General features: G+C 35.8%; 1 protein-coding gene across 11 annotated transcripts in view; it reads left to right on the top strand.

Moving 5' to 3' along the window:
• The window catches only part of ARL15 (ADP ribosylation factor like GTPase 15), a 216,914-nt gene that overhangs the window by 165,921 nt on the left and 37,289 nt on the right, over positions 1–13,704 (top strand). The window contains exon 5 of one of the 11 annotated variants that reach the window (XM_048050392.2): positions 1–13,704. This exon is cut by the window's left edge and continues 73,669 nt beyond it. The exons of the other annotated variants lie outside the window; for them this stretch is intronic. The gene's annotated coding sequence lies outside the window, so the exon portion shown is untranslated. 11 annotated transcript variants of the gene reach the window in all.

Here is a 13,704-nt window from a genome sequence, read left to right as displayed (position 1 = left end):
GATGAGTGACCATATTCTTGGTCAAAGGAGTGTAATTATCAGAGAAATGGGTCTTAAATTGTGATGGTGAAGTAGTTTCATCAAATTACAATCAACCAATGTAACAGACGATTGTTTTGTGAATTGACAGTGTTGTCCTCTAACACCTATGGCAAGACATATGATGGATCAAAAACCATTTTGATCTGCTGTCTTTATCAGAGAAGAGTGGATTTCTCTGTGAGGCTTTGTAATTGATTTCAATTAAATTATAGCTCTGGTGACAAAATTCTTCATTTTAGTGCTTTTAGGTCAGATGAGTGTGTGCCTTTGAATGCTGGAATGATGCAGAAAGCATTGTGCCCAAGTAACTGAGACTCGTGTCCAAATTGGCAGGAAATTTTCAAATATCATGCAAAAGTCAGTGCAGAATTAAGTTGCCATCAGTGTACAGAGCTGAACTCAGAGGTCTGACATTTGTTCAGTGGTTAATGGGCATCTGCAAATCCATCTTTTGGGAGTGTGCTGGTGGACGAGTGCCTGGTCTGGGGTGGTTGCTCCTTTGAGCAGGTTCAAGAACCAAATGTGCCCAGTGCTGGTCATAACACCAGGGTGGTCTTACCACCGTCCCGCCACTATGCCAAAGCTGTGGCATGTGCATCCACACTCATCAAATACTGCAGTTTGCCAAAAACATTTAAACTGGCCTGCAAAAAATGAACCCCAGATCAGTAAAGGCAAGCAGCAACTAAGAATACAAGGAATCTGAATGGGTGTGTAACATTACAGGAATTTCTCTTATTTTTAAGCTGCACTATGAGGTTTTGAGTGCTCAGGTGTTTAAAAATAGCAGTCCAGAGAGCTTTGCTACTCTTAACAGGCCAGAGTAAACAACTTTTTTATGATTAACACTTCATTTGTTGGCATATTATCTTTTCAACTTGCTAGTTCAGTGTCTACAATTACTAAGGATTGTTTGGGGGAATTTTCTGTTTCTTACAGAAATGAAGGTGTGTAAACATGGCTAGCCAATTTGGACCAACTACTAGTTGTTTTGCATCCCCTTCGGCCTTCCAGTGAAAACAAACAAACAAACAACAAAACAGTCCATGGACTACCACTTCATTTTGTCCGTGTGTCTTCGATCAGGTTTAGACAAGCTTAATCATTTATTTCCCCTCATATTCACTCTTCTAGTGAGGCAAGCAGAGGCAAGCAGAATTACTGAGTTGGAGGACTCTTAAACTGTCTTTGCAAGATACACCCTACTTACTGAAAGAGTTTAATTAAAATAAATTAATTCCTTTCACATAATGGAAAAGTTATTAAAAATAGCAGGACCCTCCTCCTCTCCCCACAGAAAATCATTAAAACAGTTTAAGCAGGTGTAATCAATCAGTGGTGATTGTCCAAAAGTCCAGACTAGGCAGGTGTTTTGTTTTTTTTTTTTACTTTTCCTGTGAAAACTGGGGCAATTCCCTTAAAGCAACAAAAGAATTTGCATTGATTCTTTCAGACAGTTGCTACAGAAGAGATATTGGAAAAAATGTGCAAATCAAAGTCATTAGAGAAGATCAGAAGCATCTGACCATACTTCAGAGAAAATATTCAGATAGCAGAGATGTGGCACAATGAGACCTCAGAGAAAAGAATACGTTTCTTTAGCATCATTCCCTTTATATTAGGAGCAGTTAAACACTCAGTGAGTGTATTTGTACTTATTTTTGCAAAAGAGCTTGCTACTGTGGTAGCAGATTAGAAGTCACACCCAAACAAATGATAGGAGTTAGACAAAGAGCTGCTCTTTCTAGAAGTGATGTTGATCATTCAGTTGTCCTGAAGTGACTGTTACAGCTGTAAAATCTTAAAAGTATTTCCCCAAAACTTTCCATTAACTCTTCTCTTTCGTTCTCTCCTGATGAGTCTTACATCAGTTTGGTATTTTATCAGTTATCAAAAAGTAATCCAAATAAGCAAAAGAGGCCTGCTTGGAAACTAGCATGTCTTTAGAAGCAACATTGTAAAATTTGTTGTTTAGTGTTATATGAACCTCCATGGTTTATTGCTGTGGGACCTACAGAAGTAGCTGTGAAACAATAGCTGAGCTGGGAGCTCCACAATTCAGGAATTCCCAGAATTTTTGATGCTGAGCTAAGTACAATAATTTAAAGTTAGCATGAACACCGCTTTTAGGTAGTTAGGTGGCAGGGTATGCTGTTGCAGAACTATGTCTATTGTTAGGTTTATTTAAGGGCCCACCAACTATTCCCATCCTATGGCTTGCTTTCTTGATTTCTTTTTTAAATTATTTTCATTTATTTATTTATTTAAAGATACTATATAATACAGTGGTCAGATAACACAAATGAAATTTCCTAAGGGATGTCTAATTGCTTGTTAGGGTAACATAGAGGTCTAGCACTGAAACAAACAGGCAAGCTTTTGTGCCTGAAGCCCACTTTGTCAAGAAATGAGAAATCGTAGTGCTTCCCCAGATGAGTATGCAGCTTTGGTTCCCTGATTAGTATATCCAAATCTGACGTACTGGTCTTATTCTTTTGCTCGATTACGCTCATGTCATTAACATATTACTAAATAGGGTAGCTGGAAAGAACTTCAGACTAGCAGTCATCAAATATTTTGCATTACATAATTTTATTATATATAATGATATTTGAAGATGACATATTTTTCAAACATAACTTCTTCTATTAAAGAATAATGTGGCACATGATATTCTATTAGTTTTACAGTGTGACCATATAAACCCTGTGCGTTAAATGAACACTAACACTTCCACCTAACACTTTGTCTGCAAGTTAGGCAGTTGTTTTTCTAAGGTACGATATGGGAAGAGGTGTCTGCTTCAGTATTTTGCCTTATTGCTTAATGTCTTTGCTTTTATAGGCTTAAACCAGACCCTTTATATTGCTTTAATGTATTTTTTGCATGTATTAAAACACACCCACACATGCATCAGTTCAACATTCCAGAAAGGCAGCTGATTTAAAAAAAATGTTGTTAAACAAGCTGAAACTGGTTGGCACATATCTAAAGACAGAAATCAAATAAAACTGGCAACTAAAGAGAAAGGGAAGTTGATATTGGCACTTCATCACAGAGGTCTCTAGGTAAAACATATGCAAAAGCCCTTAAAATGTAGTTCTACTTTGAAAAGTGACTATGTAAAAATGTCACCTTACTCAACAAATCTATTCCATATATGTACTCAGTGTTGCATCTGCTTGCCCCTGTGATAAAATACACAGCTTTTCTTTGTTTGCTTCTCCTGTTAACTGTACAGGATCAACACAAATCTGACTTCCATTTTGACATTTGTACTACCAAAGGTCAGTCACTTGACAAAGATTGCCACAGATCTTAGGGAATATGACTGATGGATAGCAAGAAAAAATAATACTGAAGCTGTTAAATTCCAGCCTCAGTTGGAATTCCTGTTACCTTAAACTTAATGTCTCCTTCTTTACCTTTTTGAATTGAAGTAACCGCAGCTGCTGTTAGAGTAATGCTCAGACTGAATTTTCAGCTTCAGTTTTTCATGACATAGCATAGAGAATGAATCCTTGGAATTTAAGCTCATGATTGCAAACTGAATAAATTGGATCTAGAGAGCATGGTAAAGAAACAAGGACCTTCTCTCAGCTATTTCTAGAATTACTTTATACAGCATGAAAATACTTTAAGGTACAACTTGTACAGATCTTGCTCAAATTACATGCACTGTTACTGGTTTGGGTTTTTAAACGTTTGGTAATATAGTATTGAGAGTAAATCTTCAGTCTCTTTTCCTTAAGTACAAAGTTTTTCCGAACAGTTTTTTATTACTAGTTATCATTTTGAAGAATTAGTTTTGTTAAGGTAAGTTTTTTTATCCTTTATCATGATAGACACTTTGTTAGGCATGCTGGAAATATGATTATGTTTGGTCACATATTTCTTACACCCCTGAACTGATCTTGCCATTGCATGGATATTCATTTGTGTATCCACTTAACCTGTCTGTATGCTGACTTAAGTTTATTACCCTTATACCATATGTAAAGTAAGACTGGAACATGCAAATAAATGAAAGGTATCTAACTAGATTAGTCAGCACTATTAAAATCTAATTATCAGTGTTTGTAAATAAGATTGCCTGTCTTCCAGTGTCTTTGTATCATAGTGCTTCCCTTTTCAATTACATGAAAAAAAAAAAAACAAAAAACTGTCCAGAACTGTCTTTGAATGAATTAATTAAAAAAGTAATAATACTGACAAAACAAAGTAAAGAATTTCGTGCTGGACAATTGACAATATAGTTATTACAGCACTTCTATAAGTTTTAACTACAAAACTTGAGGTTATAGTAATGCATAAGTACAAACGTTGTTTTCAGTTCTTTTTTGGAAGTGAGATGTTCCAGGAATTTTGAATTATCTGAAATGAGTAAATAAGGCAAAGATAGGTAAGTTAAGTGCTTGTTTGGGGTATCTTTTCACAGAGAAAAATTTCTGAGTAGTGTTAGGTTCTCTAGACATTGACATATCAGCTAGCGCAGTGCAAACACTCCTAGACGATGCTTTTGCTCCTGATGGGAACATAAAAGGGCTCAAAATTGCCTGTAGAGTGTTAGAAAAGGCTTTAAAAATGTTTTATGGTATTGTTAAAAAAAAAAAAAAAAGAAAGAACAAAAAAAACATAGAACATAACCAAAATGACTATTTTTCTCTTGGCATTTTAAATATGGAAGTTAGGGTGGTGTGAAAAACACTTCTGTTCATGTCTGTCTTTAATGTTGTGACCCTGGAAGTCATCCCTTGTATATGGCTCCTCAGGTGTGATCTAATGAGCTAAAAAGCCGTGCACTTTCACAAAGTTTGAGAAACACTGCAGTGAAGCAATTGTATGCTTGTAGAGAACGTTGGCCTAGGCACCTTTACTTCTTTTCTTTTACTGACATGCTCATAGTCAACAGTTGACTGCTGATAAAAGCCATCACTTTGGTTCATGGAGGGGAACCACATACATGCAGAATGCTTTTCTCAGCTATGCCTTTTGTCCTGGTCCATTTTTCTTACAGCACTAGGAAGGTTTTCTAGGTGATGAATGTGCTCTGAAAGAGGCCCCTATGTGCTCATATCTTTCTTTTCTACACTTATGAAACAATAGCAGTTTGTTTGTGAAACTAAACAGCAATTTTTAAGGGTCAGGCAAAGTACTTTGGGATAAAGATTTGGATTATTCATATACAAATATACACAGCCCAAACTTTAAACACGTTTTCTGACCTGGCTTTCTGTTTATGTGATATAGAGAGTACACCAGGGAATTCGTGACAGTCATGATTTTTTTTTTTTTCAAACAAAAAACTAAATCTGGTGAAAATTTCTTAATCTGGTGCCCGTTACCATGGCAACCTAAAATATGGCTGTGTGTGTGTTTGTACAATAAGCTGACATGAAATGCTAACGTTACTGAAAGTATGTTAAATTACTTTGCTTCCGTTCTCCCTGCTGTTTCTCTTCCAGCCTTCCTATGCCTAACACTTACTTTTGGATAGTATCCGATTGTACCTCTGAGAAATAGAAGTGTTGCACGTATCTTCTACCGTCAGTTTTCTGAATCCTAGGAGGATGTGGTCCATGATTTACCAGTTACAAGTATGTTGTGCACATTGTGAAATCAGACAATCTGATGATCCCACTGAATCTTAAATCTTTGGTCTGTAATCTTACTAGACCTTTCAAGACTTTGAGGTTTTTAATGCATTCAATTCAGTAATACTGAAAATCTGAGATGTCGTATCTTTGACACACTGGACTTTTATTGGTCTCAAAAAGAAAATGTCACACACGGTTTTTGGGGGATTTTTTTTCATTGTAATGTGGGATCTGTCATGGCTATGCCAAAAATCTGTTGATGCAGTTTCTGTTGCCAGTGCTTTGAGTCAAGGAGGGGGAAAAACTCAAAATAAAAACATATGTCATAGAATTTAGGATTTAGATCTAAATGCCAGCTTCTCATGATGTCCATATAGACATTATCTGTCTGTAGAAAAAAATCTACGCCCACCAACTTGAGTTATTGTGACGTGCATATTTTTCAAACAAGATACAGTTTTAGCAGATGGAGGGGCATTGTCTAATTCTCTTGTCCACTTTAGAGCCACAGAAAGACACTTTGCAAAACAGTCCCCTATGAAGACTGAAGAGTGATGTTTATGTTCTTTCTGTTCATAATAAATGCATTGTAGTGTTTTCCTAGCTACTTACAGCTCTTCAGAAACAACCAAAACTGATAGCAGTTAGTTTTCTTGAGCTGCACTAGAGTAATTCTAATAATAATTACTGCAGATCATTTTCTTCTTGTTTGATATTTGGCAACCGTTTTCTTCTGTAGCTTTAAATTGAAATTGGCTTGAGGAGAAAGAGAGTTCTGCATTGGGTCCAAGTGTGTAGAAATTTAAGGAAAATGTACAAAGGTCTAAAGTAATTGCCAGGTTGTTCAATTGGAAAATACCCATTAGATGCCTAAAAATACAGGTATGTAGTACTCCGCAGCTCCTGAAAACATGCACAATTCTGAAGTATTTGTCTTTTCTATTAGTGCTGGTATTGATGGCATAAGTTTTTCTTCTTTCTAGTTTATTTCTGCCCATTATTTTCACCATGATAATCAGTAATAGTTTGTTACCATTCAAGACTAACTCCAAAAGCATCTGGAGAAAGTCAGTTACCCATTTAGATTCTATCTGTATTTCCATATGGTAGAGAGCCCAGATGATGAACTGACTAGTATACTTGGCAATTTTTCCTTGGGGGACTTCAGATGCCTTAAAAAATACATGAAAATTATCTAAACTAAATAAAGCTTTGAATCTTGAACAGCAGCCACTGGGAGTCACCCCCTAATTCAAAGGAAATTCAAAGTATGGTAGCAATATTCAGAGCTACAAGGACTTGCATGCCAGCCATGTTTTATGTCCTGAAACTGCTTTTGATTGATATTATAGGCAGGCAAGCTCTTTCAATGTCTGAACACTCTTATTTATGCTTATTTATCTGCAGCTTCCTTCCTTCACTGTATTCCCAGTTGGTTCCCTTTAAACCATGGGAACTTGACATCTCACTGCCAGCTGTGTTAACATACAGGGCTCTTTGCTCCATTCTTGCTTAAGTGCCCTCATAGAGCTGCAGATGAGGGATCTCAGGTTTTATACTTGTTGCTCACATAAGTAATCTCCACATACATTGATCCCACCATTTGTTTTTGTTTTGTTTTGTTTTGTTTTGTTTTCTTCTAGAATCAGGCAACAAATTTCATATTTGTCATGTATTAAATGGCTTATTTTTTAGAGAGAAATTAGGAGTACAGTTGTAGTTTCACTTTGCAACTTCAGATTTGAAAACCCAGTATTCCTTATGGAAGAAATTATTCTTATAAAGGGCTGTGCTTTTGTAGACACATCAAATTCTGTGAACAGAACTGGTATTGAATATAGTCCTGTTTTCTAGTATGATGTTGGTAAATCTTCTTCTTGCAATGTTTTAATTTAAATGATTATTCACTATAGTCTGAGATAAATACTGTGGTTCTCCGCTACTTTCAGTTATTTTTCTATATTCCTAATTATTACAAAAATATATTAAAAAATCACATTGAGTTTTGTAGTCCATATTTTGTTGACTACTTTACCAATACTGCTGTGGTGGGACTTTGAACATTTTTCCAGTTTTTCTTCTCATCACATCCTTTACAATTCAAATACCTTTGCAGTTTTGATCAAATGTATGTTTTTATAGAAGGTTAGAGACTTAGTGTTTTGCATGCCACTACTTCATCTCCTGTCTTCTTTGTGTTGATAGGAGACATTTTGGTTTTGTTTGTTTATTCTGTGTGTGTTTGTTTGTGCAGTTTATTTTTTAAACTGACTTCATAAAGATTGACTCTGAAAGTAAGTGGTAAACTTCTAGAAATTTGAGGATAATTATGTATGAGGATAACATAAAACTTGAGGGCTTCTTTTCCTATATTTATACTCAGATGTTACTATTGACTGAGTGTAAATGATTTAGGTTTTCTTATGGATTTCAGTTGATTGTGTTCAGAAATTTGCTCAGATTTACACCTCTGCCTTCATTATTTGAGCCTGGATATTTGTAGACACTATTTTTTAAAATACCTCGTCACCCCATTCACCTCACTAGAATAATTTGTATCTTGGATACAGTATTGGATTGAGGTTGAGCTTTTTTTTCTTAACAGGAATGGGACATGTCTTGTTAGTTTTATTTACTGGTAGTGTCTGAATTTTTAGCTGAAAAAGTTAGTAAGGAGAACATGTGAAATGTAAAGAGGAAATAACTCTACGCAGAGGCCCAAGAAAGAAGAAAGAGATGACTAAAACTGAAGGGAGGAGGATTGCACAATTAACATGTGGTAAGCTTGTACTTTTAAGTAAGTAGAAATAACAATGTCATGAAAGTGAGTAATCCCTTTACAGGCTGTCCAAAAGATGTTGACAATATATGGAGATAACGGAAGAGTGGGAAGGATCAAATAGAAAGAATAATCTGGAAGAAAAAAATGATGGGCTCTCTGGGACATGTACAGATAGATTTTAAATCTGGTAAATGTAATTGGGAAGTATGAAAATGTAGATAAAACAGAAGTCTGAACTTGTGGGGAGTTTGGGGGAGAAGGATATAAAGAGATCTGGCAGATATCATCAAAAGGATAAAACAAGCAGAAAGAAAACTGATTATAAACTTGATTGAGGTTTTACTGCTTAGTGATGGAAGGAGAGACATACAGAAGGGTAACTGGCTTCATGGATACACAAATCATAGAAAATAAACTTTCGAATTGTTCAACAGTATAGATAGGCAGACAGAAAGGATGGAAATAAAAAAGGTGATGAGCAATCCTCAGATGCTACATTAACATTGAGAAGATGAGACAGACTCTGGAAGGAAGTGTTCCATAAGGTACGGACTTCTAATGGAGTTGAGTCTTACAGTTGATCTGAGGATTATCTGAGGCTTTTCCGTAGCTAAAGCGTGTACACTGTTACATTCCTCTGTGGGTTCTCCAGTTACTAATGAGGATTGGATCTGGGCTGCATTCTTTTAGAGCGTGGGTCCATTAATGGGATTACGATCCTCTGCACACTCGTTCATTTTCATGAAACTCAGAGGTTTAATATGTTGGAGACATGTCTCCTCTGCCAAATTACTTGGGGGATAGAGTCAGACAGATGAAGTCTCTTTTCAGCTGGAGAGAGAGAGAGGGAAAAGGAGGGAGGGAGACAACTAATTTGCCTTAGATCCTTATCACAGAATCTTTTTTAAGTGTTCAGGGATTGGCATTTCAAAGTAACTATTGGTTGATGTAAATTGTGAAATGAGGCCGTGAGAATGTTGGATTATATACCCCAAGCCACAAGTACACAGTCCAAGTCCATTTTATGTGTTAGAAGGTGGGAAAATATATGAAGTTTTTTAGGAACTATGGTAAAAAGGTGTGTTTTGACAGAGAAAGTCAACATGTATGATAATGGGTGTTACAAAACTACCAAGTTCTTAGACATCTAGGTTAAATGTTTATTTATGTTCATGCAACAGAGAACTGACTCTAAAAAGTAAACATACACATTGTAAAATGTCCAGCCGTGACAGTGCATGGAAAAGTTAAGATGAAACATGCAGAAGTTTTCTACTCTTATACCATGGAGTCATACACACATAGTAAGCAAAAAATATGATGCGAGAGAGGAAGGAAGGTGTGTATATTTCATTGTACTAAAGCAAATGTACACAATGATATAATTAATATCATGGAAGGACATAAAATATGCCTTGTAAGTGAAATAAAAGAAGATACACACACACAAAAAAAAATGTAATTGTTGGCAAAACAGATGTATATTTATGGTAAATATAGTAGTCAGATAATTCTTGGATAGAATAAAAGGTAGGCAATTAAAACAAGTAGAACAGGATATACATTAAAGACAAACTTAGACAGCAATGCGAATAACTGCTCATATAAAGCTTCGGGACCAAAAATTTGGGCAGCATGCTTTGAGCTAGTGAAGGATTACATTCTTAGTTCAATGGTCTAGACAGCTGGAGGCCATCCTAGACATCAGCCAATTAAACAAATTAAGTATGAGACATAGGATGCAAAGATTACAGTTAATTATGAAAAGAAATGGATGAAGCAGATTGTATAGACAGAACTTCATTGCATCTCATTCGCTGAGCCTTGTAACATGGTTGTTACTTCCAGGAAGCCATTCTGTGGTTATTTTGCTTAAATGGCACATCTAGTTTGATCTGTCATCTGACAGATACAGGCTGCCCTTCTCAAGTGTCTGGAAAGCAGCTACTACATTGAAGGTGTGAAGCGGATGCGTAAATATTAGCAGTGTGCAGAATAGGATCCAGCCTTGCACAGCTAGTTTGTGTATTATTATAGAAATGCACAGGTTTACTTTCCTTCCAAGGAGCTGTCTTTGAGAAAATCTGCCAGGTATCTTTTCAGCAGTTCTGGTAATTACATAGGTGAAGCGTCTATAGCAGAAGCTGAGAGAGCAAATTATGTTCTACATCTAACCAGAACAACAATATTGACTAGAGTAACTTAAGAAGAAGAAAAGGATCACAAAATAATATCCCAAAGCAATCGCTCTAAATATTCTACAACCTTACATATTAACTTTCTTGATCAGATGTGGCAGTGTCTTAAGATCTTATCCTATCACACAGTACTTTATATACAGAGTATTGTAAAGGATATACTCATTTTTCCTGTCTTTATTTGCCACATCAAGGACTTTTATTATATGTCTGAACAGCCTATTTTAATTGAAAGTTTAATTTAAAATATAATGTGATATTGTCATTTAAATGAAATATAGCAATTGAGGATTAGTGTTAGATGAAAGGGAATTTCAAGGGAAAGAATCTAACTGGATGTAATTCAAACATTTTAAAAGGAAAAAGTTAATTAGGGACAACCAACATGAATTTGTGTGAAGGCCAGCCTGCTTAGGATGTTGAGATGGCAAACAAAGAAAATTGAGTAGATGTTTATTTTGACTTCCAAAAGAATGTTAGAAATTAATCACATCCAATACCATTGGCTAAGGTAAGAAATCTTGTTGCCAATGTAATACAGTTTGTTAAATAGAAAACTGGCTTGCAATATTAAGCAAATCACAGCAATAGAATATAACAATTATTTGAATAGTCAGAAATTACTAGTGCTTACTGTAGGGAACGATTGTGGGTCATCTAACTTATAAACACAGAAAAGTTTCCATTATTGCATCACTGTGGTTATGAATTCAGGAAATGAAAACGATATGATTTATAAAGTAAAGTTACTTGGCTGCGCTGTACTTCATGTGTTTCTTACAGTGTTCGAACAGACTTTTTAACTGTTGATTCAGTGGACAAATCTGACTTTAAATGTTCCTTTCCTGCAAAACATTCCCCCAGGGAGTTTAAAGAAGTTCTTCTTCCTTAGGGGAACTCTTCTGGCATCAAAAATCCATCAGGAATAGAGAGCTACAGGCTTGTTGCTGTCAGAATCCTATCAACATGAGGTTTTTTTTGAGATGGTCTGAGCAGTCTGTCACTATATTTTTGAGGGCTGGTTGATGCACAAAAGTAAGTTGTCTGGCAGAAGCTCAGTCAAAAGAAAAGAAAGAAAATAGTGGTTCTAGTTTGAGGAAAACTACCAGAAAATTTGGTGAAGTATTCATGAGTTAAGAATCCTGCTAGATTCCTTGCTGTTGGCAATGATCAAGTAGCAGCAATGGCCAAAAAACATTTTTCCATCTGTATTTTTGTAGGAGACTGAGAGTTGAACACTGTTTAGTGCAGATCTCTTTTGTCTACTTGTGGTTAGATATCTGTATCATGCGTTGTATTGATGTGAATTTTAATACCTTTCATAACCCAAAGCTGTTAAGGAACATGGTAGCCTGATTATTTAGCTGGCTGCATCTCCAACAGCCCTTTTCATTTAATATAACAGGTGAGTTTTTCTTGTCATTGCATGACTCTGGAAACTGGGGTGTGAAAAAAATAATCTTGAGACTCATGATAAAATCGTAAGTTAATAACACAGTTGGTGTTTTTTTGCAGCAATACTTAAAATATTGTCTTTGGCCTGTAGAACACCTGAAGGATTCGAACTTGTCTAGGCAGTTTATTCTAGCAGTGAGCAACAGGGGAGCTTGAACAACTTAAAGGAGAGGAGCTACTGGCAATGTTCCATCAATATTGCATTTCAGTTTTCTCATTGTCCCTATTTTTATCTTCCTGAATTTATTGCTGGAATGAGAAGAACTTGTAGAGATTGTGTGGACCTCAGTTTTTTTGTTTGTTTGTTTGTTTTTCTTACAACAAAACTGAGAATTGTACACCGTTAACAATCCTGAATCTGCCTTCTTGTCAGATCTGCAGAGTGTTTCTACCTGCAAACTTTTAATACTTATTTGCTCATATTCATGGTTTGTCATAGATTTATTTTGCAAATAAAATTAAGGATCTTAACTTTAGTCCAGGTAGCAGTAAAAATGTTTTTTCTTTAATGCATTTTGGTGAACTACAGGGAACACTGGGTGTTGAATGGAACCGTAGCTCAGGAGCTTCATGCTTATTACTAAGCTGTATAATTAGTATTTAATAATACACCTAATGAGAAGCATTTGAACTCTCAAACGTCATTCTTGATTTCAGATCAAAAATAATATCCATTACCTGATAGAACTTTCAGAAAGGACAAGAAAACTAATAGTTTAAAAATATAATCTCTTGCTGTGTTATAGCTGAGACACACCTACAACTTTGAAAGAAATTATCAAAAATAATTACCTTTAGTTATAAATAGTCCCAATTTATGTGGATAGCTGACATTGCACTTCCCTCATAGACTCTTTTGGACAGAAAGAGGTGCATAACGATTGATAAATCCTCTCAAAGACATAGTATGTGTCATCCAAGCCCTGCATCCACATTCTTAGGTATGTTCTGCAAGTCTTTGAGATCTGAAAAGTCCTTTCACCCATGTATCAGAGGAGGGTACTGACTTCAGGCCCAAAAAATGGTGTGTGAAAGAGAAAAGCCAAATTGATTAGCCTTGGTCATGCTGTGTCACCAAGTATACTACAAAATTGCTAATAATAAACAACTGTAGATTTAGCAAACAAGAAACAGTTCAACTGTATTATGTCAAATGATCTAGATGTCCAGGCCAGTGTAAAGAAATTGCAGCTTCATTAGACATTCATTATGTAAAGGCTTGCGGCGTAAAGCAAAAGAGCTGTAAGGTGTGGTTAAGTTACACTTAAAGGGTACAGGCTTGTTTGTGGTGGTATTTAATCTGCGGACTGCTCATAGTCAAATAGAATTTTGCTTATTGCTTCTACTTGGCAATAAATTAAATATTGAAATCAACAACTTGTTACTACTTATCTCTCTCATGAGCAGCTATCTAAGTGACAAGCAGACTTTGCTTCTGGGTGAGAGTGGGAGGACGGAAAATAGCTCACTGTTGCAGTATGTGGAAAAGGAATCCAAAAGAGATTTGAAGGTCTACTATATGCCAGCAACAATTTTTCCTTTTTTTTTTCTTTCTTTTTTTTTCCCCCTAACAGAGAAGTTAGATAGAAAATGAAGAATACCACTTAAGCTTATAATGTCACTTGATATG

This window comes from Anser cygnoides, chromosome Z (genome assembly GCF_040182565.1).
Source record: "Anser cygnoides isolate HZ-2024a breed goose chromosome Z, Taihu_goose_T2T_genome, whole genome shotgun sequence".
NCBI lineage: Eukaryota > Metazoa > Chordata > Aves > Anseriformes > Anatidae > Anser > Anser cygnoides.
The sequence above is the reverse complement of the archived record's forward strand: the minus strand, read 5'-3'. Positions and strand labels throughout refer to the sequence as shown.